Genomic DNA, 15,329 nt, shown 5'->3' on the forward strand with positions numbered 1-15,329 from the left:
ATACCAAGCCTTGCACTTGCTTTTCTACCATGTCTGTGATTTATCCCATTATTTTGATATTTCTGTCTGCCAAAAATATCGTGTAAAATGAGCTCTTAATGCTATCAAGATTGTATAACTTCCAGAGTGTATTTTCTTTGTGTGTACTAGGTCTGGTTCTGCTACTCTTCCCTACTTAATGTTAAGTGCCATGTCTACTTCCTCATAAAAAAATATTGTTCATTTCTACTTCTTGAAAAAATTTTATTTTCTAAATTTTTTCACATTAACATCAGTGGATGTTGTATGGTTATGAATCTTAGAATACTACAATCTCTCAAGAATCAAAGTTTCATACCAATACATTGTTGGTGGAGTTGTAAACTGATCCAACCATTCTGGAGAGCAACTTGGAACTATGCCTAAAGGGCTATAAAACTGTGCATATCCTTTAACCAGCAATACCACTTCTAGGTCTGTATCCCAAAGAGATCATACATATGGGAAAAGGACCCACATGTACAAAAATATTTATAGCAGCTCTTTTTGTGGTGGCCAAGAATTGGAAATTGAGGGAATGCTCATCAGTTGGGGAATGGCTGAACAAGTTGTAGTATATTAATGTAATGGAATACTATTGTTCCGTAAGAAATGATGAGCAGGATACTCTCAGAAAAACCTGGAAAGACTTGCATGAACTGATGTTGAGTGAAGTAAACAGAAGCAGGAGTGCATTGTAGACAATAACAGCCACACTGTGTGATGACCAACTTTGACAGACTTAGCTCTTCTCAGCAATGCAATGATGGAAGACAATTCCAAAAGACTCATGATGGAAAATGCTATTCACATCCAGAGAAGGAATTATGGAGTCTAAATGTAGACTGAAGCATAGTATTTTTCCTTTTTTTTGTTTTTTTTCTTTCTTATGGTTTTTCCTTTTGGTTCTAACTCTTCTTCACAACATGACCAATGTGAAAAAAATATGTTTAATATAATTGTAAATATGTAGCCTATATCAAATTGCATGCCATCTTGGGGAAGGGGAAGGAAGAGGGGGAAAATTTTTAAAACTCAAAATCTTATAAAAGTGAACGTTGAAAACTAAAAATAATAAAATAACTAATAATCAAAATATTTTTATTTAATTTAATTGATTAACTTTTAATTAAGTAATTTTAGTGTTTGATTAATATTATTTAATTATTTAATCAATAATAAAAAATAATTTATTAAAAATAATTTTTTAAAAAGAATCAAAGTTTCAGGTAAAAAAGAGATGCATAATGAGTATAAGCAGGCTACAATTTCCAAAAATGACCTGTACACAAGAAGTATAACAGATATTTATCCAAGAAATATATAATAGTAAAAGATGCGTCAGTTACAAAATAAGAGTGAGAGATAACAAATACAAAATGTGCAGGCTACACTGATAAACAAAATAAGTTAAAAAGGCATGGACAAAGACATGGATGGATTGTGACTACGAGGATAGAAAGAAAATCCACATCATTATCATAACAGATCCACTCAAGTATTGGATAGATGGTTTTCTAGCCTGGAGCAGATTAGAAGCAACAAACTAGAAGGAGCAGGAAAGGAAAAGATAAACATACAACAGCAGCAAAAAGTAACACCAAAAAAATCTCTATATAAAGCAGATATCAGAATTGAAAATACACAGCACTTTGAGGGCAAACAGCAATACATTTCTCAACAGACTTTGAATAAAAAAAGCATAATTTAACTGTTATTAATAATAATGGTTCCGAATCACCAATAAAATGATAGAGCTGGAAGGGATCTTAAAGATCAGTTGATCGAATCTATTCATTTTAAGGGGGCAGCTAGGTGGCACAATGGATAGAATGCCTTTCCTGGAGTCAAAGACCCAAGTTCAAATTCCACTTCATACACTTATTAGCTATGTGACCCTGGGCAAGTCATTTTACCCTATTTGTCTCAGTTCCCTCATCTGTAAAATGAGCTGGAGAAGGAAATGGCAAACCACTCCAGTACTTTTGTAAAGAAAACCCCAAATAGGGCCACAAAAAGTCAGACATGACTGAAACAACACAACAACAAAAGGCCCAAAGAAGTTCAATAACTTGATAAAGTCTTGAGTAATCCAAAGCTTGTATCAGAACTCACAATATGAGACAACAGGGAAATATTCCCTTCCAAATGATTTTTATTCTAAATGATTAAATTTTTTCAAATACTGGTGCCAGAAAGCATGAGCCTTGGTTAGCTAGAAAATTCACTTAGCTATAATCCCCCAAAATGTAGAACCACAGAATTTCTTTTGTATCTCCTTCCTTTTTCCTCCACCATCAAGTAACCAATGACGCGTTTAGTCAACCACAGATCTTTCAAAAAACACTTACCAACTCATACGATTATCTCCTTGTACTTCAATGGATGTGTGATTTCAGCCATGCAGGTACTCTCTTAAATGGGACACATCCTCTCACCTCTAGCTTCTCATCCTCTACAATTCTTATTCGTACCTTCCCATAAATACTCCATTGAGATATGGTAGAAGCTTTTTTGTAGGTCTTTTAGTCTAGTATGGGACTTGGGTTATCCAGCTGCTATTATCTGATCTCACTATGATGAACCCACCTCCTTTCCTGACAATACATTTCCTATATTATATATTTTATTTATTCATTCATTTGAAAAGCATTTATTACACATCCATTACATGCCTGGTACCATGCTGGGCTCTGGGAATACAAGGACAAAAAAAGAAAGAATATTTGCCCTCAAAAAGCTTACATTCTATATGAAGAAAAACAATATATACACCAAAAAGCAAATTCAAAATATATACTGAGTAAATACAATGTAAATTCTGGAGGGGGTAGGACACTAGTAAACCGGAGATGAGGATAAACCTACTGTAGGAGATGACAATTAAGCTAAGCTTTGAAATAAGCTAAAAATTCTAAGAGAAAGAAATGCATTCCAGGTTTGGGGGACAACCTGTGCAAGCTGGATAAGAAGAAAAAGAAATAGGCCAGTTTGGCTAGAATTTGTGGAGAGCAATATGCAATAAGCCTGAAAAGTAGGTTATAACTAGATTATGAGCTTTAAAAGGCAGACAGGAATTTCCATTTTATCCAAAAGGCAAGGGGGAGCTATTGGAGATCCCTGAGTAACAGAGGGGAGGGAGTGTCATGGTCATATCTGTGCTTTAGTAATACAAATTTCGCAACTGAATCAAAGATAGAATGGAGTGGAGAAAGAACCAGGACGATGAAAACAATTAGGAAATAATTGCAATAGTTCAGGCAACAGATAATTAGGGCCTGAACTAGGGTGTTGGCATATGAATGGAAAAGGGCAGATGTGAGAGCACTGCCTCGCCTGTGCTGCCATGCACCTAGCCTGATTGGCCCAATTCACTCCCAAAGCACAACTCTATCAGCCCCAATAAAGGATCACGGATGTGTAAGACTTGGCAACTGAATGCACACAGGGGATGAAGGAAAGGAAAGAGTTGAGGATTTCCTCCAAGGTTGTCAACATAAGTGACTGGAAGGATGGCAGAGCATTCAAAAACAGGGAAGCTAAGAAGAGGGATGTTGAGTTTGAGATGACTAGAGGACTTCTAGTTGTAGCAGTTGGTAATTAGAGCCTGAAGCTTACTTCCTGTATGTAGCTCTTTAGAAGTATACTGCGGCCTACTCATGCTACTCTGTTGCAATCAATGGTTTTATCCAACACAAATATTAAAAATAGAAAAATCTCTAGGATTTCAATGAAAAAATCTTTCAGATAATTCCTACCACATAAAATAAGAAGCATTTTCCATCAAGTTCACTATTAAAGAGAAAATTAATTTAATCCATTATGTATTTTTAAAAGGCATTACAGAGGGATAGCTAGGGGGCACAGTGGCTAGAACACTGGCTCTGAACTCAGAAGAACCTGAGTTTGAATCCTACCTCAGATACTTACTAGCTCTGTGACTGTGGGCAAGTCACTTAACCCTGATCACCTTTAAAAAAATTCAAAGAAAAGGCATTACAGAAACCTAAAGATATCCTAGTCCTGAGTAATTTGTTAGCTAAAACAAGATGACTATATTTATAAGAGTTCGAGAAAGTCCTGAGAACTTTCTATTTGGAAAATATGCTGAAATATTTTTTTAAAAATACTTTATGAAAGTATTCTTTATAAGTATTCATAAAAGGAAGATATCATTTTTCATATCAATTTCATAAGAAAACAGAAGTTTTGAGAAATAAACTCTCAATATAGCATAAGAATTAGAATTTAAAACTTTGGACTGCTAATCTTTATATTGAGAACATTAGGTTAATTTCCCGATTTGTCCAAAAAGATGTAATTTTTTTTGGAATCACCTGAAATCTGTACTGAGTAATATTATCCTTTAACTATAACTTTTAAAAAAATGCAAATATATGCAAAGATATAATGCAAAGATGCAAAGACATGGAATATTTATTTTGTACAAAGATTTTACTATTATTCCTTCAAATGGGTTTTGCTTAGAAAGTATATTAAAACTATACCTTACCTGTTAAATATGACTTTAAAAAGATGAATAAAGTAAATCTTAATATGGTACTTGGTCCTAAAAGTTTAAGCCACAGTCAATAAAGATGCTAAAAACATTTACATTTTAAGAAAGGAAGAAACCAATATAGAAACCTTTGCTACTAAGGTAAAGACATAATAAACAAAATTTTATGTATGTTATTCAAATGTTTACTTTCATATTTTAAAATATAAAAATTTTAAATTCCAAATGAAAATTTTAAAGCAGCAAACACTTTCGTAGAATTGATTTATATTCATTATAAAAGTGGCTAATATCTTGTCATGTGTTCATCTCAACAAGGAAGATATGAAGTTTTAAATGTTATTGGAAAATAAATGCTTCTTTCACCTATCAAATGTAATTTTTCAGTTTTTTTGAAGTGTCAGGTGTTAGTAAATGATCCTGGACTCTTCAAGGCTATACCAATAAAGTATAAGCTATGTCAGGTCCTGAAAAGCAGGAAAGACTTCAAGTAATCAGCCCCATACTGGACAACATATCTGTTGTCCAAGGGCCAACCCTAGGTAAGTCTGGACAGACTCAGCAACAAATTGACTTCAGAATGATGCATTTTCCAACCAAAGCAACTCTTATACACAATGTGGTATAGGACTTGCAACCTGTATTTGTGGTTGGGAATACCCCCACCAATGAAATCATGGATCCATGAAGAAAATGTAAAATTTACTTTAGAAAGGTAGGCTCACCACTGGGCATCTAAATAAATGCTTGATTCATTTAAATGATTTGTTTAATGTACTTTTGAAACCGTTGGAAATCTAAAACATGATCTGATAGAAGTAAGGTAGACTATGGTCAACTTTTTAAAGTAAATATGAACTCTGGGATAAACTGATTAAAAACATTCATAACTGAAAGATCCTTTGTCAACAATGTATTAATTTTATCAATTAATATAAACTCTCAAATAATAATATCCTTACCTATGAATACAGAACAGACACTGTCACAAATGGTTAAGAAACTCTGGGACATGTTTATTTGCATCCAAGAAGTTCATCATTATTGGAAGCCTGGAAAAAAACATAAAAAAGTATAATCACAAGCCTCCTCAAAACTATTCTGTGAAAAAATTTGTATACTTCATATTAGGCATTGTTTAAAATACAGCTTTCAAAAATTTTCTATGCATAGATTTCTCTAATTGATCTAGAAGCATTTATAATAAAAATATACCTAATGTCAGGAGCACAGAAAAACAGCATACTCAGGTTTCTCTGAAACTAATCTCTTCATTTCCTACAGCACAACCACAGCACATTTCTTACAGAGATAGTGAAGTGATGCACTGGATCTAGAGTAAGGAAGACCCAAGTTCAAATCCAGCATTAGACACTCATTCACAGTATGACCCTAGAAAAGTTACTTACCCTTCAACTGCCTCAGTTTGTTTACTTGTAAAATGGGAAAAACACCTACCTCTCAATATTGTTGTGAAGATCAAAGAAGATAATAAATGTCTTTACATTTATTTACACTTTGGCACAGTGACTGGCATATAGTAGGTACAAATGCTTGTTTCCATGCTTTCTTCCACAACAATATTCTAGCACATTCACATACCATAAGTTATTCAGCCATTCCACAACTGAAGGGCACCCCTCAATTCCCAATTCCTTGTCACACCAAAAATAGCTACCATATACTGTTATACATTCTTAAGAGTTTACTTTGATAAGGACTAATCCCTCCCTTCTCCCTTTTTCTTCCTGTTTCCATGTTGCATGAAATGTATTTCTGCATCCAACTGTGTGCATTCTTCCCTCAAGTGCTGCCTACTTCCCCACCCTTTCCTTTTTGTATAGACTTCTACTTGTGCACCTTAGTTATGAAATAAACTTTCCAAGTATTCTTCTCCCTTCCCCTCACTATTCCCTTCACTATTACTCTTCCCCTCCCTTTTTATTCTTCTAAAATCATCAAAATATAATAGAACCATGCTCGAGCTCTCTTGTCTAATTAGACTCCCTCTATGACCCCTGATGACAGAGTTCTGCAAAGATATATGTATCATCTCTCCATATTAGAATGTTTATCCTTGTTTTGCTTCTGTGTAATTGTTCACTTGACTTCCGTGTTTACCTTTCAAAGCTTCTATGCAGCTCTGGTCTTTTCATCAGGAATTCTTGGAAGACCTCTATTTCATTAAAGATCCATTTCTTCCCTTGTAGGATTATGCTCAGTTCTGCTGGGTTAAGTTAATCATAACCTTCTGGAATGCTGTATTCCAAGCTCTCTGCTCCTTTGTAGTGGTGGCTGTTAAACCATCTATGATTCTAACTACTTTGACCTACAAATTCCAGATTTTGGCTACAATGTTCCTGAGTTTTCATTTGGGAGATTTTCTCAGGAGGTAACCAAGAGATTCTTTCTATTTTCATGCTGCCCTTTAGTTCAAAGAGATATGAACAGATTTCTTTTATGACTTATCAAAAGATGATGTGTAGGTCCTTTTTTGGTCCTGGCTTTCTAGTAATTTTTAAATCATCTCTAGTTTCCAAATCAGTTTTTTTTTTTGTTATGATCACCTTTTATTTTCTTTCATTATTTTTCAGTCTTTTGACTTTGTTCCGGTATTTCTTGCTGACTCATGGAATCAGTGCCTTCTGTTTGGTCCACTCTAATTTTCAGAGAGTATGTTAGTTGAGTAAGGCTTTGTACATTTTGTTCTAAACTGTTAATTCTCTTTCCAATTCTTTCTTCCATAGCTCTCATGCAGCCATTTTTTTCTTCTAGCATTCTCATTTCATTTATAAAAATGTTTTTAACTCTTACTTCATCTCTTCTGGAAATTCCAGTTGAACCCAAGCTATGTTTTACTTTGAGGCTCTGCTTGTAGATATTTCAGAGTCACTTTCTTCTTCTGGCAAGGTGTCTTGAGCATCCTCATGACTATAATAGCTTCTTACTGGGGGATTTTTTTTGTTTGTTTGATCATTCTTCCAGCCCAATTCTTGACTTTAAACTTTATGCTGCGGCCAGAATCTGTGCATTTCTTAAGGGTATGTCCAAGGTGGAGCTGTTCATCTTGGGTCTTTCCGCTATTTTCTGGGACACTGAGTGTTGTGTTATTTCAGGATCTTAGGGCCACCTCACGTTGGAGAACTGCAAGCTTTAGTCTGATCCACGGTGAAGTCTGATTGCTACCCCCCTTTTTTTTTTTTTTGACCTTTGCATGTTCCTGAGCTGGGTTTTGGTCTGAGCAACATGCCTTTGGGTTTACCCTTGGCTGGAGCTCCAGTAGGCTGCTGTTGGACTTAGCCACTATAAGCCTGCTAGAAAGATCTGTAGGCTTATGGAAACAGAATTGCAAACTCATCTTTGTTCTATGACTTGTTCCCTGATTATTACCCTGCAGATTTTAGATTGGGATGAGGCTGGAATTGAGACCCCTACCACTTCTAAGGTCAAGCCACACAGCTACTGCTAGCTTTTGAACTTGCTTTCTCAGTACGCAGATTAAGGTTCACGACAGTCTTCTACCCTGCAACACTATCCCTAGTTCTAGGCCTCCCCTCAATGTGCCCTGGATCTGTGACCCAAAACTGGCTAGAACCAGAAATGCCAGTTGGTACCAATTCCTATATCCTGCACAAGTCTAGGCCCTTCTGTGTCAAATCCAGGACTTCTGGTACATAACCTTTCCTTGCAACTGGCCATTCCTGGATAGACTCCTTCCCCAATCTCCACAGAACTGTTTCCCTTTGATGACCTGGGTTGAAAAAATGACTCACTGTGATTTTTTCTTGGGTTTCCAAATTAGGACTTGGTCTGGTACATTTTTTAGATCCATGTGGTAGAGCTGTAGAATAGAACTCAGCTGTACTTCCTGCTACTCAGTCAACTTGGCTGGCTCTGCCCTAATACCTTTCTTTGATCTTATCATCATCCATAAGAGATCTACTTTTGCATTCAACAAATTCTGAAATTTCTTTATCTGATGATAATTTTTTATTATTCAATTTTTTCTGTCTTATGATCCCTAACACTTTTTCATTTTAACTATGACCTCCATTCCCTCTGCCTCTCTTGTTATTTCTCAAGCTATCATTCCTCCACTGGCTATACTTTCCTCCCTTCTCTATCTTAACTTCCTGGTAAACCAACTCGACTTTATTATCTACTCTCAAATTCCTTTCCTCCTTGTCCTATTGCTAATAATATTCACCAACCACACTCCTTAATTATTGCCACCACCTGCCTCCTTTAGTCCCATTCAGATGGTGCAGAATCCAGCTGAATGAAATAACAAAGCCATGCTGACTGGGTCCACTAAAATGTATATTTAATCTCAACTGGACCTCCAGTGCAACAAGACAATTTTACTCCTCACTAACTGATTTGCTATCCCAATCTCCACAATGGGTATTTCAAACCCTTTCTTCTCCACTTAAGCCTCCTACAGTATCTCCATATGCCTACTCTCTCATTCAAATAAGATTTTTGTAAAAATAATCAATGTCCACATTAAAGGCATCTTTTGGTGATTCTAGTTGTGAACTTTTAATCAACAAGCATTTAAGTGCCTACTATATACCAGACACTAGTTGCACAGGATGGATAGGCATAAATAGAATGAGATTTCTAACACAGGAAGGAATGCCCACATTGATGAGAACACAGATCCATTTAAGCAATGACTAATGTGAAGAATTCAGAGCAACATAAAGTGATGCTGAATGAATAAAGTAGAACCAAGAGAACAATATACTCAGTGGCTACAATAATATAAATGATAATATAACGAATTGTAATGAACAAACTCAGCCCTGGATCACTGGTAACGAAACTCTATCTCCTCTTCCTAGTAAAGATGGTGAGTTCTCAAAATAAGGAATGCAATATACAGAGTCAGAAACCAGGGCTATATCTACTGGCTTTAACTGTCTTTTTTTGTTACAAAGAAAGGTTTATGGGAGGCACTGGCTAAGGGAAAATGACTATGGTATGAAAATAGGGCAACAATAAAACTTATGTTTGAAATTAATTATTGTATATCTAGACTTGAAAGAAATTTAAGGTCACGGACTTCCTGTGTAATCTATGATACAACTGATGATAAACCCCTCTTCTGATAGTCTCCACTTCCTAGAGTAGACCCTTTTGAGGTTCCAGGGTGATCAAAAAATTAGATTTGAATATTTCTATTATTTACTTCTCACTTTTTAACAAGGTCTTGCATGCAACGAGAGTTAAGCAAGTTAGAGTCTCTACTCCTCATTCCAGAGCCCTTATATGGGGCTTTCACTTCCAACTGTGCCTTTCTGCCTTCAATTTGTTATCCAACTTCCTAGAATACAGATGCACACTAGCCACCATTACAGCCTGCACTCACACAAGAATCTTCTCACACCATATGGCAACTGAAAAGATATCCAGTATCCCTACCCATATTCCTTCCTGTAATATAACTGGAGGGATATCTTGTTTACTTAAAAGTTCTCATTCAAATGTATATTCTTATTTTTTTATGTCATGAGTTCTATGACCTGGAATATTGGTTTACTCTCTAGTATTTTAAAAACTGCTTGCTAAGACTAACATATATACTTGGTATGGATCTGCTTTTGAGGTTGGAATGTAAACACCTTGAACTTAAGAGATTTTCATCCTTTATATTTGTATCCTCAGCACCTAGCACAGTTGCATGGCACATAGTAGGAACTTAATAAAAGCTTACTGATTGGTTTGAATGTGGGACACAAAGTATTCTCTATTAATGAGGAAAAATTCATTTGGTTACTCTGAAATGAACTCTATTCTATTTTCTAAATGTCCCATACTTTTCACTCAATCCTATCCTGAAACTGAAGGTATGGATTGCTTTTCACTATTATAAAAAAGAAATTAAAAAGTACTTGGAAACCCCAATCTTAGATTGGATAGTCTGTAGGAAGCAGATATTTTTGGGTGCAAATGCCAAATTCTGACCCAGAGCTTTTTTCTCCAAACATAAAGAACTTTTACTTAATAGTTATTTTTAAACATTAAAGGACATTATAAAAAATTTCTTCATAATGTTCAAAAGTGGCATTTTCATCACTAAAAACAAATAAATGTCATTTCCTCCCTATCAGGTAATGTAGGTTTTACTCCTGGCTCTGCCCCAAGCTAGCCAAATGATGCTGGACTAGTCTCTTAACTCCTCTGACAGTTAAATAAAAGGATTGATCCAAGTCTCAAAATTCTATTCAGAACAAGGAACCCAAGAAAGAAAAGGAGCAAAATCTACTGTATAATGACAAAAGTTGAATAACTATATCATAAGTGGCATCAACACCTCTAAATTTAAAATCTTTATTAAATTCTATTGAAGAAAGGTGCTGTGTTAATCCAAAGTAGTAGTGCCATCATCATCCCACCCGTTTCTCAGTTTAACCTGGCTTTCAAGCATTATGATAATATGGATATCAACCAAAATTATAATTTACCAATGGAATAAAAATTTTCTGGTCAATCAAGAGTACATCATTCTGAACGAATATCAGCTGATAACAAAAATATAAGTTGTCAAGATGTTCCATTAGTGTTTAACACTGCAACAGCCAACATGGTTAAGTGGTTTCACTCAGATATAGGTTTAAGGTCACCGACCAAATACTCATTAACTCTTAACCTCTCTACATATTGAAGAGTAAGGCGGAGGGGGAAAAGAAGGGCAAGGAGACATATTTCTGTTTAATTGAACAGCTTTATTAAAAATTCTACCGTCTTTATCAAGTCAATCTCATACATTGTTCAAAATGTACTGGTCTTCTCAAGGTCACACATCATGTCTTCTACCTACCGTGGCTTGCCATATAGTATTTAGCAGTACAGCACAGGGTACAAACATTTAAAACCATGTTTACAGAATGAGTATTACATATCAAAGGTCCTGTCTTAGTATATTTTAAAGTAGATACTTCTAAAATCACCTGAATTATATTTTTGGTGGATGGTATCATTATCTTATTACCAGTAATAACAACTTACTTCTTATTACCTTTGTTTTCATGATATTTAACTCCCTCCCTCTACTTTTTTTATAGATGTTAAGAATATTTAGAATAGCCTCAAAAACAAACACAAAAGTTATTACAAAAGCACCCTGTGGAATTTCTTCTGAAATTTTAAGTTAAGAGTTGGTATGTTACTCTTATAATTTTATGATCCGTTTTAGAGCCCTCTCTCTTTTTTTTTTTTAGTGAGGCAATCAGGGTTAAGTGACTTGCCCAAGGTCACACAGCTAGTACGAGTCAAGTGTTTGGTCTGAGGCCGGATTTGAACTCACGTCCTCCTGACTTCAGGGCCGGTGCTCTATCCACTCTCTATCCACTGCACTATCCACCTAGCTGCCCTAGAGCCTAACTCTTAAAAATCTACTTTTATAACAGAACTATGATTTTACTGATATAGGAAACTCATGATAAGAAAACTTCATCTACCAATGCAGATGAGTAGATTATCCATAAATGACATTATTTAGGCAAAATCTTGCTTTCCTGGTTACTGACAGTTTGGCAAATCAGCTAAGAATAGTTTTCACATTTTAAAATACAATAAAACTATTCAGTCTCTACAAAAACAAACAGATGGCCTGATTCGATAGTTTTGCTGACCCCTAATCTATAGCATAGTATGTATAAAACTACAATAGTTCTGCAGATTCCTTGTCAACACTCTCCTCCACTGACAACTTACTCTTTTTACTTGCTTTTGTTGACATTCATATTAAATTTATTATTACTTTGCATCTCAGTAGGGAAACTCTTTAATACTCAATTAACCACATCCCAGCTCCAGAGAACTACTGAGAAAGGGTAGCTCAACTTCAACTGATGCTGAAATAAAGCTGAGAAATAATTATCAATGCTTCATGCAGGACGCAGGAAGAAATATGAATATGGAAACTATATAGCTCTTTAGTTCCTCCTCCTGAGTCAAATCTTTAGCATAGTTATATTATTTTATTTTAAGTTAATAGAAGTCATAATCTCTTCAGGTCTCAGATTCCTCTTCTATAAATTAAGGAGACTGACTAGATAATCTAGGGTCCTTTCTGACTTTAAATTTATGATACTATTCTCATTAGAAATACTCATATTCAAATATAACAATAAAATACAATCCAAAGCCAAATACAAACATATGGCTTGAAGAAAATTAAGTAAATTTCAAGTCAGAGTATCTGAGGGGTCAAATACCAGCTTTGCTAGTTACTACTCTCTTCACCTTGGGAAAAGCACTTCAAGCTTTCTAAGCCTTAGTTTCCTCCTCTGTAAAATGAGGAACTTAGAATAGATTAATTTCCCCTTCAATTCTAAATGTATAATTCTGTAATTTGTTTTTGTATTTTCCAATCTTCTAACCTTGAACAGTTCAAATAATTAAGACTTAAATTTACTATATTGATCACAATGCAGTATTTTCAAATATCTAAAGTCCATTAAAAAAGAAAATCATATGATTAGAGAAAACACTTTTGAACACTAAACTAATTAACTAAAATAAAAATTATTAGAAACTCATCTTAGGAAGTTATCAGATTTCACACCAAAAAAACTCTCAGATTTTAGAAGCTATCTCTACATAGAGGCAACAGCTAAAAACATGTGAGTAAATGTGATCACCAAAGGAGAACAAAGAAAGGAAAAGAGAGGGATAGGGACAGAACCTTGAGGAATACCTACTTTTAAGAATTTGCAATAAATAAGGAAAGAGTACTGATACAAGGGTGGTGCCAATGCCACATAAGCTAAAGAAGGACATTAATTTAAAAATGTGCTTTGAGGGTTTAAAAGGAGAATCAAATAATTGGTTAGGGGAATTAGGGAAGATTTCATGAAAGTGGTATATGAGTTGGGGAGAGAGAGGATGAATAGCATTCCAACAAACTGAAAGGTGGGACTCAGGGAGGGCAATTTAGATTGAACAATTTGAGTCAAGTCAAAGAAACCAAAAAGCACAAGGACATACTCAGGAAGAGCAGTTCAGCTGATTCACAGAGTACCCATAGTAGAGTAGTAAGAGATAAGGCCAAAAAGTTAGGTTAGGGGGAGCTTTCATGACAGGATATGTATCAGCCTTAACTGCAAGGCAGTGGAGAGCCATTGAAGAGTTTTGAGCAGAGAAATGACATAAAATTAATTTGGCAATAACAGTATATAGGATTGATTGGGGAGGGAAGAAGTTGGATAAAAGAAGCTCAGTTGGGAAGTGGTTTCAATAGTCCTGGTAAGAATTATAGCCTGGCTAAAGGTATAGTAGTGGGTAGGAAAAGAAGGCATTGGATGCAAGAGACATTGCCATAGGCTATATGATGCCACAGGTTAAGATGATAGGCTACCAGGAGAGTTAGAAGGAGAAGGCTGGGTTCCAACTGCACATGTCAAGAAAAACAGTACTGTTACACAAATGAACAAAGAGTAAATGAAAAAGTATTTATTAAGTGCTTACTATATGCTAAACACTAGGGATTCAAACAGAAAAGACAATATCTGCTCTCAAGGAGCTCACATCACATTCTAAAGGGGAAAAAACACATACAGGTTTCAGCAAAAAGTCAGATGAAAAGGCTCAAGGAAACTTAGGTGCTGTGGCAAAGCCAATGGTGATGTATCTTCTTTAAAATTATTTCCATAAAAATGTATCTGTTTCTGATGCTGAACCATTTGATGATGTCAAGTACTTTGGGTGGTAAGAATTTTCTTTTCTGGGTCAACAGCTGTGGCTCCTGAGGAGATGGGGGTTGAAACCTCTGCAGAGGTAGTTGCCAGCTCATATAGCCACGTGTGCTGTTCTCCTCTGACAGTCAGGCCTGCACTGGAAGCAGGCTTGGTAGTCTGGAGGGCATTGCTATTCCCAGGGCTCTTGGTCCTGGGCTGTACTGGAGTCCAAAGGGAGGTAAATGGTGGTAGATGTTACAGCAGTAGTTTAACCCATCTAGTTACATGCCACCTCTTATCTCTCCTTCAGGATGCCTTGCTATGTCAGCTGGGCTGGCTTGCCTGCCTCACTGGTGGCAGCTGATGGTGGTAGTGGCAGGGATGGCGAGTCCCTTCTCCACTGGGTTTGCTCTTGTGGATGATAGCTACCAGGGCCAGGCTGGAAAGAGGGCTGGTGTTCTGAAGGCACTGCTATTACCTGGGCTCTTAGCTTTACCTGTTCATGACAGCGAAGTCAAAGGTAAAAAAAGATTCAAGAAAAATATTAAATTAGGTTTGGGTATATTGAATTTGAAATATTGCTGGAATAAGTAGCTTTTGAGAGTTAGAGCCAGAAGGGACTTTAGTAATCATTCAGCCCACCCTCATTTAACATAAAAAGAAATTGAGGCCTAGAGAGGGTAATCAACTTGCCCAAGATAATGGATGGTAGGGAGAAAAGCTGTGATCTGAACCCAAGTCTTCCAACTCCAAATTCGGTGCTCTTTCCATTACATTGACGAGAGGGGTCCAGCAGGTAGTTGAAAATACAGAAACCAAGCTTGAATTAGGAGAGCCGAAGGTTCAGCTTTAGAAGTCATATATACAGAGGTAACAGTTGAAACCATGGAAGTAAATGTGATCACCAAAAGAATAGAAAAAAAGAAGGGAAGAGAGAGACAGGAACAGAACCTTGAGGAATACTTGAATTTAGGAATTTGCAATAAATAAGTAGACAAAGAATTGATAAGAAATAGAAGGAAAACAAGAATGGGTGGCACCAATGTCACATAAGATAAGGAAGGAGAAAATTTCGAGAAAAAAGTTTCAAATGCTCCAAAAAGGCC

At 35.8% G+C, this 15,329-nt stretch overlaps 1 protein-coding gene across 5 annotated transcripts in view; it reads right to left on the reverse strand.

The window, feature by feature from the left end:
- The window catches only part of CHD9 (chromodomain helicase DNA binding protein 9), a 247,294-nt gene that overhangs the window by 193,319 nt on the left and 38,646 nt on the right, over positions 1 to 15,329 (reverse strand). For all 5 annotated transcript variants that reach the window (XM_027869724.1, XM_027869722.1, XM_027869720.1 and 2 more), the window contains exon 2: positions 5,500 to 5,589. The gene's annotated coding sequence lies outside the window, so the exon portion shown is untranslated. The remainder of the gene's footprint in view (positions 1 to 5,499; positions 5,590 to 15,329) is intronic.

This window comes from Vombatus ursinus, unplaced genomic scaffold (genome assembly GCF_900497805.2).
Source record: "Vombatus ursinus unplaced genomic scaffold, bare-nosed wombat genome assembly UNPS02014793.1, whole genome shotgun sequence".
Lineage (NCBI taxonomy): Eukaryota > Metazoa > Chordata > Mammalia > Diprotodontia > Vombatidae > Vombatus > Vombatus ursinus.